Source organism: Panthera uncia (genome assembly GCF_023721935.1).
Source record: "Panthera uncia isolate 11264 chromosome A3 unlocalized genomic scaffold, Puncia_PCG_1.0 HiC_scaffold_11, whole genome shotgun sequence".
Classification (NCBI taxonomy): Eukaryota; Metazoa; Chordata; class Mammalia; order Carnivora; family Felidae; genus Panthera; species Panthera uncia.
The window spans coordinates 54,495,384-54,515,885 of NW_026057578.1; the positions used below are offsets into that span (position 1 = coordinate 54,495,384).

The following is a 20,502-nucleotide window of genomic DNA, read 5'->3' on the forward strand; positions in this document are numbered from 1 at the left end:
ATGCAAAGAGCACAGGTGTAAGAAGAGCTACTGGTGAAGAAAGTCACTTCAAGTGGTCATCGGTTCCTGCAGAAGTTGGTAGGTTGCACGTGGATTCCAGAAACCAACACCTGCCTATGTCCACGGGCTTAGGAGGTTTTGGGAGGGCTTCTCCCTCCACCCAAAGTTTGGGGGTGTGTCCCGCGCCTCTTGCCAATGGGAGGAGGTTCTTTGTCATCTCAGGGTCCTGACTTCGTGTGGTTGGAAGGCACCAGTTGGGGGGGTGGGTCCCTGGTGGTGGGACAGGCTTCTTCCTTGGTTCCATCCCCAAGAGGGCAGAAGCAGGTTTCTTCACCCCCCTTCATCAGTACCTCTTCTAGATACAATCTTCGCTCTAAGATTATATCCTGAAAATTACTGTTGGAGAACAAACCCCTGCCACTTTCTACCATTTCTGGCAACCTTAGGTTAATTATACAGGCCTGATATTGTCAAGTCAAATTCAAAGGCAAGTCAAAGATGATGAGAGACAGCCAGATACTGTTTTCACTGTGTGCGTGGCTTTCTTCTTGAAGAAATGCTGCTGAGGCATTCAACCCGGGGGGTTGGGCAAGTGCAGCTCATTGATGTGGGTAGGGTGAACGACACTCCAGGGTCCTTGGCTTCTTGCATGACAGACCCCGAGTCTATGGCTGATTGGGGGTCACTGCTCAAATGGACGCCGTGGCCTTTCCTTAATAAGAGCATGGGCTGAGGGAATTGCCATGACTCATGGTCACTCACAACGGGCTTGTGTGGTGCTTTGGCCTCTGCATTGCTTATTTGTACGAGGTAGCACATTTCCTGTATGTGGGAAAAACTGTAATTTAGACTCAAAGACCTGGACACTTTAATATTAGCCCCTCTGCAGGTTATCACCCCCTCGGGGTCAGGGATCAGACCTTCAGTCTACATGCCCCATTGCGGCATCTTGTAAGGGCCAACACTCGCAGGAGGCTCCACCCTTGGCTCCATTTTCATTCCTACTTTTGCCCTCACCTGAAGCCTAGGATGGATGTCTTAACAATCGTCATTGTCAGGGATCCTTTCTTCCTATTGAGCTTAAATGCTTCTCACTCAAGTCCAAGCCACGAGCTTCTTGTTCCCTACTAGATGGGGGGTGAGGGACAGCTGGTTACAATCTTCTGTGTGTAAATCCACAGTTCTTGGAGAAATGAACACACACACACACACACACACACACACACATACCCCCAAAAGCTCAGATTTCTACCTTTAGGATTATTTTTTCCCCCTCTGGAAAATATTTCCCAGATGAGATATAAATTAACTTTCAATTTCTCAAAAATAGGATTGCCTAGCTGATGTCATTTCTTTACATATATTTTACAGGAAAAGAGTGGATCCTTAAGTTGTGGAGTTTTAGAAGTCTTGCCAATTAACTTTTTCTTTCTTGAGTTTATTTATTTTGAGAGAGAGAGAGAGAGAGAGAGAGAATGCGTGTGCATGAGCAGGGGAGGGTCAGAGAGAGGCGAGAGAGAATCCCAAGCAGGCTCTGTGCTGTCAGCCCAGAGCTCGATGTGGGGATTGATCTCCAGAACCCTGAGATCATGACCTGAACCCAAATTAAGAGCTGGGTGCTTAACCGACTGAGCCACCCAGGCACCCCGCCAATAAACTTTTTGAAAATACAGACGAGAAGTCTTCTATGGAAAACCATGTCGTAAATAATAAACTCTTGAAAAGAAAGTGTCCATGAACTTAAGGGTGTGTGTAATATTGTCTCCCTGAATCTTAAGGCATCAGGAAGTAGGTTTTTAAATTTGGAAAAATGTATGCACCATAGCAGCTTGTGCTGTATCAGAGGATAAGCCTCAGTGCTTGGCTCTGCTCTATTTTTATTTCCATTATGGGTTGAGGAACCAGGACTGTGTAGGTAAAGAGTTGGCTTCCCCTTGGACCATGCCGGAAGCAATGGGTGCGGGATGGGCGGGGGGTGAAGAGAGGTGCCGGGAAGGCAGTGGGAGTCTCAGGAAGGAAACAAGACCTTGCCTTCCCTCCTTTCCACTCCTGACACTGTCCTTTACGATCACAGCCCCCCAGCAAAACGCAGAAGCGAGAGGAAACCCTGAAGACCCACGGTGGGTGCGGAATTCTTGTGGGGGAGGGGATCGCTCCTGCTTTTGCCGCAAAGGACAGGAGGTAAGAATGATAAAGAGAAGGAGAGCAGGAAGGTGAAGTGCAGTGGAGAGAAGGGGGAGGAGCAGAGGGGAAGGGAAGGTGCCTGGGGAAGTGCAGGGAGAGGCGGGCACACAGCTGTCAGTTTCTGGGAAGAGAAGCAGAAAGTAACAGTGACATCTCAAGGCGCAGCAGCCTCAGGGCTGCTAAGAACTTGCTCATTGGATTCAGCCCCTGAACCAGCTGTCGACTCGGGCCCCCACCCCCATGCTGACACCTCGCTCTCCTCCTGGCCACCGGGGGCGGTGTTGGGGTCACCCAGGGAAGCTCCACTTCCCTGTGTCCTTAACAGCTTCTGGAGCTGTTCTCTTTCCATTCCCGCCTGGACCGGACCAGCTCAGGACCTCGCTGGCCTTGCCTCCATCTGGCTGCATTCCATGTCTGGCCCCTTTCCCTGAGACCCAACAGCCCCTCCGGGGCACAGCAGTGCTCCAAACATTCATGCTTCTGGCCTGCGCCCCCCTCGTCCGCTGTCTCTCCCACCACCTGACTTTGAACCCGGTGGTCCTGCCACCTGGGAGTAGTGGCGGGTCCCCCAGGCCAACCAAGAAACGACCAGCACTATAGGAGCTCATGCGAGCGCCAGGCAGGCACTAGCCTTTCTCCCTCTGAGGTGGGCACTGGGATTGTATCCGTTTTCCAGGGAAAGAAACTGAAGCTTAGAGAGGTTCACAGAGTCAGGGTCCTCTTGCCTTTTTGGAACAATGTAGTAGATAAGGAGAGAGACAGAGAGAGAGAGAGAGAGAGAGAGAGAAAGATAGAGAGAGAACTGGCACACATTTAGTACCTACTGTGTACCAGGGGCCATGCTAGGCGTGGATACATGTCCCGATCGAAGATGCTGTGACTCGAGCGCCCAGCTGTCGCATTTTTCTAGAACAGAGACTTTTGATCTGTGTTTAGTTAGAGGAGAGACAGCCTGTCTTCCGCAGACTTTGTTGGTTTGTTTTTCATCTGGCGTGATAAGGTAAAGGAGTTTCTCTGTCTGCCTCCTTCCTCATTGTCAATCTTTTTTGTTCCTTTGCTTGCAGCTGTTGTCTGTCTTTGAGTCACGCGAACCACTTGCAGGAAGAGCTGTAGAGAATTTGGGAAGTGGGGGGGGGGGGGGGGGTGGCTGGGAAGGAGAGACAAAAGGTGCGTTGTTTTCCGAGAAGCCGGAAGACGTAAGGAAAAGAAGCTGTTCTCAAGTGTGTCGCCTGCAGCCTTGTGAGGTAACATTTCTTTAGATGGCTTCTCTTCCCCTCCCTCGTGCCCAGCTGGCTCTTCATCATTTTTTAAACATCTCTTTGGGGCGCAGGACATGAAAGTGAACGGCAGGTCAAAGTCAGGAGTTCGGGGTTCTGGGGTGGTTTGGTCTGATAGCCTCTCTTCCTCTGTGGCTGTGCCCTTAGTGGGGGCAGGTGAGGCTGGTTCACAATTCTGGTCACATCACCCTCTCCTGGATGACAGCATCGCACCTTCATCCGTCCATTTACATTTCAAACCACCTCCCGCCTGCTCTTGATTAATTATTTAGTGACTCTGGTCACTTGTGAGCATTTCTGAGCTCCCATTTCACGTAAAAGGTCCATTCCTTTTTTATCCAAATCTTCTTTCCCTGAATCCTTGTGTAGTTTTCGAAATGAAATGCTACATATTCCTTTTGAGCCCCCGGCACCCATGTATTGGTGCCTCTTCTTTGTGGCGGTATACCTGGATATTCGGCGAAGGGGGCAGATTCGCCTGTGGGGCTCCCCCTCTCTGCCTACTCCTGACCTTGATCAATTCCCCTTTGTGGGAGCTCCAGTTTTTAATAAGTCAATACAGGGATTTGGAGTGCGCCGTCTCAAGGTCTCCACTATTTTTAAATGGTGATGGAATCTATGAGAAGTAATAGAGGGACATGGGCTTTAGAACCCAAGAGAATTTGGGGTGTCTCCCCTGGCTCTGGCACTTACCTGCTTATTTGTATGGGACACCTGGTAAGTTAGGTCATCTGTCTGGGTCTCACTTTCTTTACCTCTACAATGGGTGTGAAGAGATACAGAAGTGGCAGGGGGGTTAAGAGGAATGCACAGACGGACACTGAGAATGCACCTTGAGTGTGGACCGTGAGGGAGATGGTGCCCTAAGGGTTTAATCTTGACCTTCTCAAACAGTGCAAATAAAATGGTTGGCACGGAATCAACCTTCAAGAACAGTTAGGCAGTTTATTGTGGGGTTGCCTTTACCCCAGGCAAAATTCTTACCCATACCAACATCCGGTAGTGGGAGAACCGCATTGCAAAACAACCTGTTCTCGGAGTTGGAAACCTGGGGTCTGTTCTCCGGACTTTTGAATTCCGGTTCTAACACTTGTTAGTTGTGTGATGTTGGAAAAATGATTTAATCTTCCCCAACCTCACCTTCATCATCTGCAGAATGGTCCCAAATTCAACCTACCTTAGAGGGGACACTGTGAAAAAATGCAACGCTAAAGATGTAAACACTCAGCACACAGTAAGCATCCAACTGATGATTTTGCTTTCTTTCATTTTTTTTAAGTTTATTTACTTATTTGAGACAGAGAGAGAGACACAGCATGTGTGCACAGGCAAGTTGGAGGTGGGGCAGAGAGAGAGAGGGACACAGAGAATCCCAAGCAGGCTCTGTGCTGCCAGCATGGAACCCGACCCGGGGCTTGAACTGACGAACTGTGAGATCATGACCTGAGACGACATCAAGAGTCAGGTGCTTAACCGACGGAGCCACCCCTGATTTTGCTTTCTTAACCCTGATAAATTAATGTCGGTTCATAAACGAGCTCTGATCATCTCTCAAGAAAAAGAAGGAAAGTTCGGATTTTTCTATTTTGTCACCAAAAGGATCACTAGACTTTACACAAAACAGAGCACATCCTTCACCACATAATAAAACCGAATCTACTGTTTTTTTTTTTTTTTTTTGGCAAAAAAAAAAAAAGCATAAATACAACTGACATCAATTCTCGGTGCATATTGTGTCTCGTCTCCCTGTTTTACAGTTTTCGGAAACCAAAAGTCCATCTGTCTCTGAGACCTTTCTAGTTTCCAGAAAAGAAAACACTGTCTAGATAGAGTAGTGCTGTGTCATTTGGCTGACTCGCAGCGCCCTTGCACGCTTCCCTTCTGCTGGCGAGCACGGGACGCCAGGATGCGGATTTCTGGCTGCCGCTGCCCCTGCGGGTTAACCCCTATCACAGGTCACTCTGCTGTGTTAATTTCATCACAGCCTAACCCCCGGCGCTTCAGTGGGGAAATCACAACACAGAACGCGCAGCTCGATGCACATTGCTCATTTCCGCCCGTGTGAAAAGAAGGGCGAAGATGCCCTGGACACCCACGCCCTTCCTGCCGCAGGGTTTATACAGCCCCCGATCAATCTGAGAGCGACCGATCTAGTACGCCCGTTCGTTAGCCGCGCGCACACTGGACTGCTTGATGGAGAGGCTTGTGCTTGAGAACATTAAAATCTTGACTTCCCCTTTTCTCGTCAGGCTCCTTTGGCACCCCCTTGACTCATCAGTTCTAAACTCCACACTTCGTGTTTCAGTTCAAATGTCCCCTTCCTCCAAAAGAGACAGAAAGAGAGAGAGAGAGAGAGAGAGAGAGAGAGAGAGAGAACCGGGTCCTGTTAGCACTCCGACTGCAGTAAAGAACAGCAGCAACAACAAAATGCATCCATTTCCCATCTTCAGTGAAAAAGTGACAAATCGTGGAAGACAGACCTCACTTGGTTCTCAAGTAATGTCCCGGCTCCCACAGGGGGTTGGTGCGTCAAAGCCTCTGTCTCTGTCTTGCATAGGGTTGAGTGGCTGCCTGCTGGGGAGAAGCTCCAAGCTCCTGGGGGGAAGTCAGCAGGGACCTAGGTGGGAGGAAGGCAGAGTGGAGGGTGCAGCCTGGGGAAGCCTTTCTCCAGCCCCTTCCCTCCCTGTATTCATGGCAGTACCCAAAGCCCACCCTCCTGGATGGTCCCCTCAACCCCCGCCCTGGACGGGTCTCAGAGGTAGCTGGAATCTCCCTGCTCCATGGCGGGTCTTGGGGTGCATAGGGGCGGTTGGCAACTCTCAGGGCCTTGTTTCCTCGATTCGAGATACCAAGATCGGGGTTGCCCATGCCTACGTAGCAAAATTTGTTACCAGGATTAAGTGGAATAATACCCAATGATGTTAATACAAGAGCAAAACAGCACAAATACTCAGGGGTTTAAAAAAAAAAAATCCCTGCCAACTGAATAACGGGTGCGTTGGGACCCCAGGGCCAAACTCTGCGTGCCTGGCAGTGGTAGTCAAGGAGGCAGGGTGGCGGCTTGACCTGGTCACGTGACTTCCCATCAGTCATGGAGGACAGTGGTGTGTGGGATGTCCAGGGTGCCTGGTGCACCTGGCTGGAGCTGCTTCCTGCCACTTCCGTTCTCCCCTTCTGGCCCCAGTTGGCATCACCGTTCACCGGGCCAGCAGCTGGTGTCTCCAGGACGTGGCGTCTGTTGCGGAGAAGTCGCCGGAATGTGCGGGCTGGGTGCTGCCTACCTACATTCCGCGACCACTCAATGTGAATACGGCCGTACGCTGGGGGAGTCCTAGAGGATGCCGAATTCATGATTGGGATGACACTTCTGTATGGAGGGAGGCCAGAAGCCCTTTTGGAACAATAATCGTTTTCCTATAGCCTCCCATGGCTCCCATGCTTCCTCGGGCCACCTCTAGGCAAAATTGCAAAGCTTTGTCATGGTTCCCATCGTTGTTGTTGTCGTTGTTGTGTTAATGAAGTCTCTGTGAAAATTGTGACAACGTCCAGGCACGATGGACAATAGTCAGACTGACACTCCAGCTTCACTTTGAAGAGCATTTAGATGGGTGTGAGATGATAACACTGGTAAAATAGGATTAAAGGCATCATCAGTGCTAACATCCCTGACCATTGAAGAGAAATAGAATGAATGGCCAAGGTGGGTTACGTGGAAATGTCATCAGTGGCCGCATAGGTAGCGAAAGTCACCACCACTGAGGATGAAGTTGGACTGCGTGCAAAATGGGATCCGGTGTGACTGTAGCTTCGGCAGGATAGAGTTTACTTTTCTTTTGCACGGAAGTCTGCACGTAGATGGTCAAGGGTTCTGCTAGCCTTGCCCTCCTCTGCTTTGTGTCTCTCCTCTGGAGTGACGATTGCTTCGCTTGTCTAACACGCTACCCTTCAGCGATGCCTATTGCCGCCCCTTGCTGCTTCTTTCTTGGGCTTGCATGGGCTTCCGTTCCCAAGGACATCTTTTGGTCCAAGATAACTGCTCCAGAGCTGCTCCATCACACCTGCTTTCCTGCCAGCAAGAAAGAGGGATGGGGAAGGTGTGGCAAGGGGCAGACGCCTGCTGTTACCTGTGGAAGTTTCCCAGAAGCTCCGACGTAACACCTTCACCTACATCCCCCTGCCCAGCCATAGTCTCATGGCCACACCTAACTATCTCTGTCCCATTGCAAAGACCAGGTGCTATGGAAGAAGTGGAGAACATAAGGGGGGCTGGGGGGCACTCATGGTCTCTGCCAATCATGTAATTTCAAAGCTTCCGGAAGGTGACCTTTGCCTTCCCTTCCACTTAGCTGATGCCTCAAGTTTCTCAACAGCATTGAGTCTTTCATTAAAACAAAGTGGACTTTCTTACGCTGTGACTTCCAGGTCATTTGTAGAGTTCCCGGCGCTAGTTCCTTCCTTCCCCCCCCCCCCGCCCCGTCCCCCAGCAATCCCCCAGCCCAGCTGAGCTGGTGTCGTGATAATACCGTGTTTTTCTGCTGTGTCCGTATTCATAGAGGGCAGTAGCGATTACAGCAGCCAATGCTCACTGAGGCTTACACCCTTCCGGCTCTTACACTCACGGTTAGAGAATCTTTTGCTCATTTAACTACCAGCTAGATAAGGGCTCTTAATAGAAGTGTGGACTTAAAGCCAGGATACCCACTACGGGCACAATTGTACCACTTAGCCCTGGTGCTAACCGTGATGCCACATGGCTTCTCCTTTATCCTGTCTGATTTCCAGGTAGACCCCGGCACTGTGTCGATTCTAGCAGAAGAGGCACATTTTTCTGGGTCCTGGCTCTGAGTGTGCACGTGCAAGGAGTGGAGGTGAGGTGGGGGAAGCCACGCGAAATACCCAAATGAATGTAAGGCCGTTTGGAAAGTTCCCTAAGAGGTGAAAGCAGGTGTACTTTTGCTGTAGGTATTCAGGAGACGTAACGCTAAGGCCCTAGCAGGGACGCTATAAAACGAGTTAATTGCTTTACTCCCCTGCATTTCCTTCCCCTATGGAGTAGCTGGAGGCCCTCACCAGCACACATTCCAGCACAGTTAAGGTCATGTCCCTGTGTGAGCCAGCTGTCAGTGGGGCTCCTGCCCTTGGGGATCTGGTCAGACTTGACTGGAATCCTTATTCCAAGTGTTTTTTTCATCAAAGGTCACTCTTACACGCACTGTTCCTGAGTTTGGTAGATTTTTCAGAGACTAGAAGGATTTCTAGAAACAGATTATTCTCTCTCCCCCCCCCCTTTTTTTTTAATTTGAATGTTAGTTGGTTAATATACAGTGCAGTATTGGTCTCCGCAGTAGAATTCAGTGATTCATCACTTACATACAACACCCAGTCCTCCTCTCTAGATTTCTAGACAGATGTTATTCTGGGTTGGGATCTTCTCTGGCATCTCCTCCTGCCTTCTCTCTCCCGCCTCCGGAACAACTTCAGTTTTATTTGTGGGACACATGATTCCCTGGCCTTTGTGAGTTGATATCCAATCGCTGACTCAAGTATGTTCCTCACCAAAAGCTGATTCCTTATGCTACGAGAGATTCTGGAGAATTCAAGTCTCCTTCTCTTGTTGCTCTTGGTGTTTTGGTGGCTAGATTGATACAGCAGGAATTAGTCCGTATCTTCAGGTAAGAAGTAGGTGACCCAGTGCTCCTGGATGGTGGTGATGAAAGAGCCTTGGCCCATCATGGCAGCTTGGAAGGCAGGGCTTCAGATCATGGGGAGTTCATTGTCCCCAAAGCAGTGGGACTTGCTGCAGTCTTCAGAGGTGGCGGCCACTGACAATTTTGAGGATGATTGTCATGAAAACATCTGCTCCTTAGTGGATGGGTTTGGCCACTGGTGGAAGCGACCAGAGATGCCTGGTGCTTTCCATATCTAGTCTTCCTTCAACCCTGTGCACACGGGAAGGCTCTGCTGCCCTGAAAGTGGCTGGAGACCGTAGGACTACAGCTGCCCAACGGGCTCGTTCTGAGTGAAGCGACGTGTCATTTTCGGGCTGAGCCAGTTAAGAGTTTTCCATACTCTCTCTTCCCTGGGAGCCATGTGTTGAAATGATAGCCTGGCCAGATGGGAGGAGCCTGGATGCCTGAGACAGTAGGTGGATGAGGGCCCTCCTGACCATCCTTGGACCTGGCATGCACCAGATATAAACTTCTCTCAGGTGATGAGTCTTGAGAGAAACACCAACAGAGAGAAAAGCTCCTGCTCTTTTGGCCTTTGTCACCATAGCATGGCATGGTACGTCCCCAACACAGGTAATATGGACTTTCTATAGACTGCACTCCACCCTACCACTGAGATATTCCTGGACGTCTAATAGATTCCAAAGTTTTGATGATCAGGGGATGTTTCAGGATTAGAAGAAAGGAAGGATTTTTCTGCATTCCTTATTATTTCTGGGTTTTTGTTTTTTTCCCCTTCCCTTAAGTGGCCATCATCTCAAAGAGACCGGGTGAGAAGGTGGCAGGTGCTGAATGGAAACGCCAACAGACAGAATTGGAGAGGAGCACTTGGTAGGACGCTTCCTAAAAACCCTGCTTTGCTTCATCGGTATGCTGTTCCGGAACAGTTCTGCCTGACGCGGTGCTCCCGCAGGTTAGTACAAAGGAGGACGTGATGCCGAATCCATCTGTTGCCATCCCCCCTTTCACAGCAGCTGAGAATCCAGGCTCTGTCTCCATTAGTAATCACCCAGCATCACGATTAAACCCCTATCACACCAGATGAGAAAACCCCAGGAGGGCGCTCCGTGTCCGTTCCATTCAAGTCCGAAACCCGTTGTGCATATTGGCCTAGTGGCACCAGCGGCTCGAGGGGAAGACACCCCCGAAGATGATTAAGGTAGCAGAGAATTTGCACAGTCAACTCCTGGAGTGCCGGATATGGTGCCCGGTACGGCACAAAGCGAGTGTTCATTCACTCGGTGGTGACTCTCAGTGGAGAATGACTGTGTTAATTAGTAGTAGAGATTGTTGAAAAACGCATTCTGCTGTGCAGAAATACCATGTGACTCCTTGTCCATATTATCTTCTCCAGCACAGAGAAAGGACTGGCACAGCTCAACCTACGTACGGTGTGCGTGACTCCCTGTGATAAGCCAAGTTTAACTCTCCGCCCTCTATTCTCTGATGCTATTCCTGGGGACAGGGACACTCCAGCCGCACAGTCACAGCTGGCAATATCAGCAATCCTTCCGTCTAGTATGGAAACCAAACTGTTGGCATAAGGGCTTGCGAGCAGTTCTGCTCATGTGTACTAGCTGTGCAGCTTCTAGAAAACCCCTTTTGGTAGAAGGAGGTGCTGAACTAATGCAGGGCTGCAAGAGGATGTACTGCGCTATAAAGGAAACCTGCTTCTAACTCCCAGACAGAGCCAGAGGTGAGGTTCTGGCTCACTAAACACTTCCTTTCCAATCTGACTTTTGGGGTTTCACCTTAGAAGGTGGAAAAAGGTCTCTTGAGTCTAATAGCTCTCAGAGAGAGAAAGATTTGTCTTGACCCCCTCAATGAGGAGCTTTGGACACTGTCCATGTGTTTGGTGACCTTGTCTCTGATGGTGAATTCTCAAGAGCTCCTACTCTCTAGGTGGGTGGGATGCCAACATTCACTTGTCTTGTCGGGAAAGGAGGGGCTGAGCAGGTGAAACCTTTCTGATTTTTTCTTTCCAGGATGCTCTCCAGGAACATTCCGGTTAGCCTACCTCAGAAGAGTAACAGCCTGTGTGTGAACCCGTTACCCTCAAGACTTTGCTCTTCCTTCCACAATACCTTTTGGTGGCCGTGCGTTCCCTTTCTTCGACTTCCTGTTAGCTTTTCAAATGGTTGATTTAGAAACTCAAGTTATTCTAGCCTTGATTATGTGGTCTTAGGATTCTCACAACTAGTTTTCCTCGTTATGAATATTGAGAAGAGTTTGTTGGCATGTTGTATGATGAGGAAGGAGGCCTGGGATGGGAGTCCAAAGGTGTTGTAAACTGGGGCGGGGTACTTCATCTCTCTGAACCTCAGTCTTGTCAACAAGAGGGTGGGTTAAAGTCTTCTTACTACCAAATCCTAGAAGTCCTAAGAACTGTGCTCCAGAGGAGAAAACACACATTGGCAAATGTGGATTTATTCACTCTTCCGCCATGCGTTTGCAGACCGGTTTGAGAGAGTTCTGAATTCACCCAGTAATAACATTAGCTTAATTTCATATGGAAGGACACAGGTTCCACAGCTTAACCATAAAACTCGTACCCTGGCTGACTTCCATCCTTTCCCTAACAAAGTAGATGAATTAATCCAGACAATTACTGTGGTGACAATTAGAGTCACCACAGAGTGAAGGGGCAAGGTTGGAGATTCTCTGAGAAATCTGATGGTTGTACAGATGATAGGGTTAATTTGCAAGACCTCGTATGGAACACTTTCATTATTTCGGTTGCTATTAGAGTTAGATAGTGCTGGCTGGGTAGAAATCTATTAATGTTATAAAGTTTGGGTCAATTTACCAATGGAAAGGACAGCACCATTCTAGGTTTCCCCCCCCCCTCTTTCTAGAAACCATAGCATTTAGAGAAATTATATGATGATATTGGACAAATATAGCCAAACCCAATCAGCCCAAAAGTAGTGGAAAAGCAAACCATTAAAATCCTCTCCCAGACAGAAGCCTATTGGGAAGCAATGTATAAATAGAGGAAAGCTTATGAAATGAAATAGACAGGATATAAAATTTCCATATCCTCAATCCCGCAACAAGGACTTTTCCTACATATATTGCCATTACCCTGATAAGATTGGGAGTTGACCAGTGGCTCTATGAATTTAAAGCAAATAGTGACAATTAGGTCCTCAGGGTATACCCTCATCTTCTTCATTCACTGCATAGCCATTATTTTGGAGTTTTCATTTATATTTTTATGTTTATGGTCCTTGGAGGAGGCTGAATACTACATTTTGACAGTGGAATCTGAAAGAGCTACAATTCTAGATTCTGTAAATACTTCTTGATCATAGAAACGCCTTAGTTTTCGGGGCGCCTGGGTGGCTCAGTCTGTTAAGTGCCTGACTTCAGCTCAGGTCATGATCGCACGGTTTGTGGGTTCAAGCCCCACATCGGGCTCTGTGATGACAGCTCAGAGCCTGGACCCTGATTTGGATTCTGTGTCTCCCTCTTGCTCTGCTCCTCCTCCACTCATGCTCTGTCTCCCTCTCTCTCTCAAAAATAAATAAACATTAAAAAAATTAAAAAAAAGAAATGCCTTAGTTTTAACTTTGAGAGCTGTCTCATTGGTCAAGCTCTTTGGATGGGATATACATTAGGTCAATCCCCCCAATGCACGTTCTTGAGGTATACTTTTCAGAGGTTCAAACTGTGGGTGGTTTAGTTCATATCCTTTTACCCCAAAATGAAAATTCTGGGATTCTCATTAGCCTTCTCCCAAAGCAAACCTTTAAAGCTTCCCCAACACGTGTAAAAACCAAACTTTATGAGGATCCGAGACCAGCCAGGAAATTTTAACAAAGACTAAATTTTAGAACAGCAGATCTTTAGTTGTGCAAAGGACATTGCTAAACTTCTGGGTTGGAAGGTATCCTGATCTACCTAATTCTATTTATGAAACTGCATATGTGCTTTGAAACTCCATTTAGATCCAACTCTTTCAGCTAGAGATGGAAACCATATGTGTGTCTAAGGCCCATATGTTAGGGCTTGGAGAGTCTTAGATTTTGTTTTGATTTCCAACTCCGCATCATTTTCAGATTTGGAGGCATCTGGGTATGTCCTTGACCCTCTGTGTCATGTGGCAACATTTTTGTTTTCCCTTCTTCTTCTTCTTCTTCTTCTTCTTCTTCTTCTTCTTCTTCTTCTTTTCTTCTTCTTCTTCGATGATTCCCATTTCCATATGCTTAGATAGGTGTTGTGGCCTTTCATTCTCAAAAGATCATTCTAAGGAAAACACAGAATTGAAGCAAATACCTGGCAAAATCAAGTTCACAGTCTTGTATTGGGTGACAAAGTATTTTGTTTATTGTCTACTGAAATTCATTAGGGCTTCTTTTTTCCTTGATTCCTTGTTTCTTTTGTGTAGTGTGGACTTCTATTTCTGCTGCACACGTACCCAAGGATTATGGACATAGCCCAGCTTCAAGATGGCTGGCTGACCCCCAAATCTTTTCCCCCATTCTTTCGAGGTAATAAGCTAGTTGTAGCTGGCCATGTGGCCTCTCAGCTAGGGACTATCTTTGAAGCCTCAGTTGTAGGTGTGTGTTGATGAAATGTGAGAAGTAAGGATAGGAGACATTTCAAGGCCTATATCCTAATACATAGCCTTCCCCTTGGTTGGTACTAAAATATAGAATATTCTAAAACCAGCTTTGAATGCAGATGATAGCAACATCCTGGGCAATGATGGAGAAGCAGAATGGAAAGAACCGAAGTCTTCTAATGTCTGCAAGGATAAGAGTCACCTGCTGACCCATCCTACTGCTGGATTAGGAGATAAAAAGCTTCTTTGTCCAGGGGCCTGGGTGGCTCAGTCGATTAAGCATCCGACTCTTGGTTTTGGCTCAGGTCATGATCTTGTAGCTTTGTGAGTTCAAGCCCCTCATTGGGCTCTGTGCTGGCAGCGTGGAGCCTGATTGGGATTTTCTCTCTCTCCCTCTCTTTCTGCCCTGTCCCCCTCCCTCTGCTACTTGTGCTGTCTCTGTCTCTTTCACAATAAATAAATTCTTTAAAAATAAAAAAAATTAAATCTTCTTTGTCCTTAAAATTAGCTTTTACCTTAAAATTATGTGTAGACCTTGGGGTTCATGCATCTTAATTAAAGGAAAAGAATTCCTTTTCTACATAGAACCAAGAGAGATTCTTAGGCTGTGGGGACATGAATTCAACAGGAAATAGATTTTCTGGACAAAAAATGAATAGATCCATTTGGGAAAAAGTAGCCAGTCTGGTTATTTACCCTGACAGTATTTAGAGTTAGAAGAATTCTTTATTCAACATAGGAACTCATTTTTCTTCTTCACCTTTTTAATGTTTGTTTATTTTTGAGAGAGAGACAGAGTGCAAGCAGGGAAGGGGCAGAGAGAGAGGGAGACCCAGAATCCGAAGCTCCAGGCTCTGAGCTGTCAGCACAGAGCCCGACGCGGGGCTTAAACCCACGAACTGTGAGATCATGACCTGAGCTAAAGTCAAACACTTAACTGAGCCACCCAAGTGCCCCTACTCATGCAATTTTAAAAAATCGAGTTAATGACGGGGTGAATGTTGCTTCACAGCATCTTTTTAGTGACCGTGTGCAGACGTGAGAATGCAGTGCAAAGTGCCCAAGATTTTCCTTAGGGAAGAGAGTCGGGTAGCTTTCTCTCCGTAGATCACCTCCCCAGGGGCAGGCTTTGGTGGGCAGCTCCTGGGCTTCGCCAGGTGAAATCCGGCAGGACCTCCATCTATGAGTTTACCCGACTTAACCTCAACTCCCTAAACGACCCAGCTCGTTCACTTTTAGGTTTGGTAGGTATCTCTTATGGTATCGGACCCATGGCAAGTGTTCAATAAACAATGTTCTGAGGTCGAGGGCAACTCCTCACAGCCTCCCACTGCTGCTGGCGGTTACCTGGTACGGGGTGTGGAGACAAGGACAGAGATCCATGTTTCTATGAGAGTGAACACAGAGGGGCTAGACTTCCAGCTTTGCTTCCTTCTGATTTAAGATTTCAAGATGCACCAAGCCTTTTTTAGAGATCTCAAAAAAAATTAAGATTTTTTTTTTTAATTAAAAAAATATTTCTAACATTTATTATTGAGAGACAGAGAGACCCAGAGCGTGAGCCGGGGAGGGGTAGAGAGAGGGGGAGACACAGAATCCGAAGCAGGCTCTAGGTTCTGAGGTGTCAGCACAGAGCCAGACGTGGGGCTCGAAACCACAAACTGTGAGATCATGACCTGAGCCGGAGTCGGTTGCCTAACCAACTGAGCCACCCAGGCGCCCCCCCTTCCAAATTAAGATGTTTTTAAAAATGAAAAGCATTTATCGTAGTGTTTCAGGATTTGTATTTGACTCGATGCGTCGTATTTGGTTGACAGAGTGTAATCTGAGGCAATGTTTGAATACACGTACACATCGTTCAGTGGGACTTTCAGTAGGGCTTGTGTGATGTTTACAATGGTATTGAGTATTAAAAAAACCAAAAGCATTGTCTGGGTGTTTTGTGGACAGATGCCATGTTCCTTTTTTTTTTTTTTTGCATTGTATAGTTTAATCAGATGGTACAGAGGACGGCTTTATGCAACACGTTTACCACGTGTTGGTAACAAACAAATAGTAACAAACAAATAGTAACAAACAACAGTGTGAGCTCTGATGTAAAGACAGTGAGGGCCGTGATGCAATTTCTATTCAGTCTTCCACGTACTTTGATTCTGAAGACAAATCTTCATGACCAGGCTTCCGTCTGTTGTAAAGCTGCGTTAGGAGTGGCTTTCTGTGACAGCCTCCAGCCCGCCTGAGAATCCGGCAATCACACGTTTGGCCTGGAATGATGTCAGGTGTGCTTGCTTGTAGAAAATCTGTTGATTGAGAAGATTTAGTTATGGCTGCAACGAGCATCCTCAGAACAAAGTGAGCTCAGTGATTGATTTTGGCCGTGAAATGATCAAGGTAGGAAAGTTCGTGATTGATTTACTACAGTGATCGGTTCATTAAAGAGTTGAACAATATGAATGAACAGCAGGGCCCGGGTTGTTGGTCGTATGTAGATACTCCTACTTCTGTGGCTGATTGTTCTCGTGAATTTATATGTGAAATCGTTGTGTTTGTATACAGAAAATAAAGTAGATGGTCGAAGCAGTGTTTCAGAGAATCCAAATTGCCACTTTTTACCAGTCACTTGAGTAATATATATTAAATATTTAGAATATTAAATAGCAACTGAGCGCCACAAGGTCTGAGTACAGAAACAAACACATATGGATTTATAAACCTATAAGGTCACACTGTACAATCAGTGACTGATTTATTCATTGATAAGACTAAGGCAAACGTTGTAGGTCTACCGTCTGTGGAACAGTTGGGTTCTTTGGCCCTGTACCCAACACCTGTACCCAACACCTGACCAGACATCTTGCACATGCTGTCACTGGGCTGCAAGGAAGAACAGGCATGCGAGAGAGGTGTAGACTGGTGGGTTACTGTTATCATTCCAGGTGAGGCCACTCTATATAGCCTTTCTGAGGAAGAGGTACAAACTTCCAGTTACAAAATAAATAAGTCACGGAGATGGGAAGTAGAGCATAAAAAATACAGACAAGATCTGTTGTGTTTCTCAAATTCCACCTATAAGTGAAATCGTATATGTGCCTTTCTCTGGCTGACTTATCTTGCTTAGCATCATACCATCTAGATCCATCCACGTTGTTGCAAATGGCAAGGTTTCATTCTTTTTCATTGCTGAGTAGTATTCCAGTGTGTGTGTGTGTGTGTGTGTGTGTGTGTGTGTGTGCACTACATCTTTTTTATCCATTCATCAGTAGATGGACATTTGGGCTCTTTGCATAATTTGGCTAAACATAGGGGAAGGGAAAGAAAAGTAAGTTAAAAACAGAGAAGGAGGCAAAGCATAAGAGACTCTTAAATACAGGGAACAAACTGAGGTTTGGGAGGATGGACCGTAAGGAGAGCATGTTTTGTGACGAGCACTGGGTGTCACATGTAAGAGATGAGTCACTGTTCTACTCCTGAAGCCAAGACGCCACTGTATGGTAACGAGCTCGAAAAAAAAGGAAATACAGGCAATGGTATTGTAATAACATTGTATGGTGACAGATGGTGACTACACTTACGGTGAGCCCTGAGTAATGTCTAGAATTGTCGAATCCCTGTGTTGTGCACCTGAAACTAATATATTGCTGTATGTTAGTTACACTTCAATAAAAAAAAGAATACCACGGGCCTTTTGAAGATGACATCTCTCTGTTTTCCTCCTACATCTCCAACTGCCCCTTCTGGGGCTCTTGGTCTCTTAAGTGGGGGTTTCTTCACAGCATCTTATGGATCATCGCAATGTTTTCACTTGACTCCTGTCCTGGGAAATCTCGTCCATCCCTATGGTTTCCATTTCATTTTTACTCCATACCTGCCCCCTCCGGTGCAGAGCTTTCTACTGAACTTCAGATCCATTTTCAGGTTCAATTATTAACATGCCCGTTTGACCGTCTCACGGCCCTTCAAATTCAAAATGGCTGCATTTGACTTTATCACTTCGTCTTCACATCTTCCTTCTAACCTTCTGTCTGCCCTGGCTCTCCCTCTCTATCTAGTTGCCCAAGATTCCCCTTCCCTCAACTCCTCTCCACAATCAACACATCACCCCATCACATGGCAGTCAAATCTCCATGTTCCCGGGCATCCCTTTATTCCAGGTCGCCGTCGTTTCCCACCCGGCTTTTCCTTCAAATTTCCCATTTCCTCCTGCTGCCGGATCCTTGCAATCCCCCTGCTCATGCTTTTCCTTCGTAGCATTTACCTCGGTTTGCGATCGTCTACTTGAGTGACGATGCATGATGCTCGTCTCTGTCTGTAAATGCAAGCTCCACGAGCGCAGGGACTGGACCCGTTTTGGTTCTCATTGTCTGGTTACTTAGCGCATGGTAGGAGCTTAGTTCACATTTGGTATTTGTTGAATGAATAATTGAATCAGTCTAGCTTCTTGCTATAGCCTGATCACACTCTCCGTCTTTGGCCTTGCTCTTATATCTACGTATCATCTTGCACAACATTTTAAAGCACCTCTAAGCATGCCACGTCCCTGCATGTCATCCTTCAATGAATGATGAAGTCTGAACCTCTCCACACACCTTAGGAGTTCATAATTCATCCCCATCAATGTTTCCCATCTCATTTCTTTGATTTTTGCTGGTTGTCTCCTTCCTGTCTCCCATCCTTATCTTCCTCTGCTCCCAAACCCTCCTAACCTTGCTAACTCCTCCTCATCCTCCGGGTCTCGACTTAGATGTCACCTGTCAGGAATCTTTTGGGGACCCTCCAAGATGCCTCATGAACCTGCTTCGTGCCTCTGCGCTAATTGGCATATGTCACAGCACCTTGAATTACAATACTGATCTGTTATGTGTCTTTCTCCCCAGTGTACCCTTGAGGGTAGAGTCCATCACCTGGGAAAAAGTAGATGATCAACACATGTTACTATGTGAATGATAGATAGACGTGCAGCTTCGAGCACCAGGATGCATGGTGATTTCATGGCCCAGGGCTGTCTTGGAATGATGGTGAGTTAGGACCAGTGTAGACACATGGCCACCTGGGGTCACTGAGCCCTGCAAACGCTCTTCTCCATCTAACTGGATTCTCCTGATCCTGCCGGGACCCCCACTTCAATAATTAATAAGAGAGAGGGTAAGGAGTGAGAGAACATAATAGCCGTACAACGAGGAAGGAGGAGGGAGGGTGGAGAATGGATAAAAAATATACAGCGACCACACCCCAATAAAACAAAGTCAGAGAACTCCCATCACACGTAATGTTGTCACTACGGAACAATTTAGATCACAAATCACTCAGGCTATAACGAGCGATAACACCACTAGCTCTTTATCACTGTCTTTGTGTGGTCGCTCTATGGAAACGGCACAATTTTTTGGTACTTTGGGGAATACGGATCTTAATTCCAATTATTGTTCTAATTATTAATTCTAATTCTGGCCAATCACAGCACTGCCTGTTGTCTCTGTCCTTTTTTTTTTTTTTCCCCCTCATACAGCTTAATTAGAGTTGGGTTTTCAGTGATACTTGCCCTTTTGGTACCTAGGGTAATTTTTAGAACAGCTCGAGCTCGGTTAATATTTAAAATTTAAAGTAATATGCCGCAGAACTCCTGTTTTCACTTATTGGTAACTTTTAAAAAATTCGGCCACTTAACTGAAATTTCCATGCTTAGTCACAGCCCAAACAGTTTTTAGGAAATCAACAGTTAATGCATTTCAGATACTTTTCAGTTAAGTTGAAGACATATTTGTGCTTTGTGAATAACGTTTCAGAATTTTTCTAATTATTGGTGAATCAAAACACCTAAATCAAAAAGCCCAGAAATATATAGACATAAAGGTAAGAGAATTTAAAAACAAACACTTAAGAAGAAGCAAATATTGTTAACTTACCACTCGGTCATTGCTGATTTTCTGTCTACTGAAGATTACCTTTATCTCCAGTTAAGGCTATGTCTGTCTTTAATTGTGAGGTATGCAGTGAAACCAATAAAAGTAATTTGTATCATTATATTCGCTTCGGTTAAATTCAGCAGTCATTTCTTTTTAAATATATATGTGCATTTCCTAAAATAAAGATTATATATATTTAAGGTGTACGACGTGATGATTTGATATACATATACCCTAGTGAAATGAATACTGGAATTAAGCTAATTAACATATTATCTTCTTACACAGTGATCATTATGTGTGTGTGTGTGTGTGAGGTCACCTGAAATCTACTCTTGTAGCGAATTTCCAGAATTCAATAAAGCATTAGTAACAATAGCCACCACACTGTCCATTAGATCTCTAGACGTGTTCATCCTACATAACTGCAGATTTGCACTTTTTGGCCAATGTCTCCCCATTTCCCCCACCTTCTTGCCCCTGGTAGCCACTGTTCTACTCTCTGTCTCTACGTTTTCGACTTTTTTAGATTCCACCAATAAATGAGATCATGTGGTTTCTTTCCTTTCTGTTTCTGGTGTATTTCAATTAGCATTATGGTTTCCAGGTTCACCCATGTTGTTGCAAATGGCAGGATCTCCTTCTTTTTTAAGGCTGACTAATATCCCATTTTATATATATATATATATATATATACACACATATATACATATATATGTACATACATACATATATATACATATATACATATATACATATATATGTGTATATATATGTACATGTACATACATACATATATACATATATATGTGTATATATACATATACATATATATACATATA

General features: G+C 46.0%; 2 long non-coding RNA genes across 2 annotated transcripts in view; both read left to right on the forward strand.

Moving 5' to 3' along the window:
* Positions 1-3,612, forward strand: part of LOC125936894 (uncharacterized) — a 53,776-nt gene extending 50,164 nt beyond the window's left edge. Inside the window, exons 5-6 of the long non-coding RNA XR_007462167.1 lie at positions 2,075-2,181; positions 3,249-3,612. This is a non-coding gene — a long non-coding RNA (uncharacterized LOC125936894). The remainder of the gene's footprint in view (positions 1-2,074; positions 2,182-3,248) is intronic.
* Positions 3,613-8,227: 4,615 nt separating this feature from the next.
* Positions 8,228-11,656, forward strand: LOC125936316 (uncharacterized). The gene is made up of 3 exons (XR_007461999.1): positions 8,228-8,329; positions 9,937-10,103; positions 11,176-11,656. It is a non-coding gene; the product is annotated as an uncharacterized LOC125936316 (long non-coding RNA).
* Positions 11,657-20,502: the final 8,846 nt, after the last annotated feature.